Genomic DNA, 1,796 nt, shown 5'->3' on the forward strand with positions numbered 1-1,796 from the left:
AACTTCCTCAGGACAATAATAATTTCTCATACATGCTTAGTACTTCAAATTTTTAAGAAGCACAATGTTTGTGAAAGATTACCATGATTAATATTAACATGCACTATTTTTTTCACTTCAGCAATTGAAATGAAAAATTAAGATTCTCATCTACTTTGGATGACAAGACATACAGTTTTTCTTGAAATAAGCAATGCATAATAGGTGTCAAGTTATTTAAATTGGAAGAGTACAATTTTCTGAAATGCAGGCACACACATACAGAAATGTGGAAAGCTCCCCAAGGCACTATAAACAATTTTCCTTACTATTGTTAGTGCCTGAAGGACAGCAAGAGATGAACAAAAATATTTATAAGAACATTCAAATAATGACAGGTGCAACATGATGACTTTTCCCTAATCATTTTTTTCTTTTTTAAGTATGGAATGCTTCATGACTTTGTGTGCCATCCTTGCACAGGAGCTGTGCTAATCTTCTCTGTATCGTTCCAATTTTAGTATATGTGCTGCTGAAGCAAGCACCTTTTCCCTAATCTTTTAAAATAAATAACTAATATCAATAGACAAGATTTCCACCTAGGTGTATTATTTTATAGTGGAAAATCTTATACTTGTAGAAATTTAGCAATGCATTTTTTTTATTTATTAGAGAAGCTGTGAGTTTATAAAACAGCCATGCATAAAATACAGGGTGGGGTATGGGAACCACTGCCAACACCTTACATCGTCATGGAACATTTGTTACTTTTGATGATAGCACTTTTCTTTATAATTGCATAACTTTTTTAAACAATAGTTACCTTTGTTAAAATTGGTGAAAGATTTTGAAAATAGCTCTGTACATTGTCCATTATATACATTAGGTGTGACTTTCCTACATACCACTATATAATTACCACTGTGTATTAGTATTATACATTTGTTATAACCCACAAAAGAACATTCTCATACTGTACTCTTACCTATAGTTCATGTCAACAACAGGGTTTGCTATGCTGTATAGACCTATGTTTTATCTTTTAATTTTTACTCTAGTAATGTGTACATCTTAGTTTCCTCTTTTAACCCTCTTTACCTATATATTCAGTTCTGTTGATTACACTCATAATAAGGTGCTACCATCACCACCATCCAGTTCCAAATGTGTACTATCAACCTAAATAGAAATTCTGTACATGCTAATCATCAACTGCCCATTCTCTATCCCCAATCATTCTCCTGCTAATCTAATTCCAGATTCTAACTCTATGAGCTTATTTCACTGAACATTAGGTCCTCAAGTTTCTTTCATGTGATTTCATGCATCAGGACTTCATTCCTTTTACTGCTGAATAATATTCCATCTTATACCACATTTTGTTTATCCGTATACTGGTTGATGAACTATTTGGTTGTTTTTATCTCTTGTCAATTTTGAATAATGCCACTATCAATGCACACTATCAGTGTGCAAAAGTCTACTTGAGTCTTTGCATTTAGTTCTTGCTATATAATTTGTAGCAGGATTGCTGTTTCATATGATGATTCTATACTTAGTTTCCTGAGGAACCACCAAACTGCCTTCCACAGAAACTGCACCATTTTACATTCCCACTAGCAGTGCATAAGGGTTCCTATTTTCTACATCCTCTCCGACACTTGTAGTTTTCTTCTTTTTTTTCTTAATAGTGTCCAATCTAGTAGGTAAGAAATAATATCTCATTTTGGTGTTGGTTTGCATTTCCCTAGTAGCTAGTGATGATAGCATATTTTCATGTGCTTTCTCGCCATATATTTGTGTATCTTATTTGGATA

The 1,796-nt window shown here is 33.0% G+C and overlaps 1 non-coding gene across 1 annotated transcript; it reads right to left on the reverse strand.

The window, feature by feature from the left end:
• Positions 1–417: 417 nt before the first annotated feature.
• On the reverse strand, positions 418–524 carry LOC143681829 (U6 spliceosomal RNA). Its single transcript, XR_013174886.1, has one exon. It is a non-coding gene; the product is annotated as a U6 spliceosomal RNA (small nuclear RNA).
• Positions 525–1,796: the final 1,272 nt, after the last annotated feature.

Source organism: Tamandua tetradactyla, chromosome 4 (assembly GCF_023851605.1).
Source record: "Tamandua tetradactyla isolate mTamTet1 chromosome 4, mTamTet1.pri, whole genome shotgun sequence".
Lineage (NCBI taxonomy): Eukaryota > Metazoa > Chordata > Mammalia > Pilosa > Myrmecophagidae > Tamandua > Tamandua tetradactyla.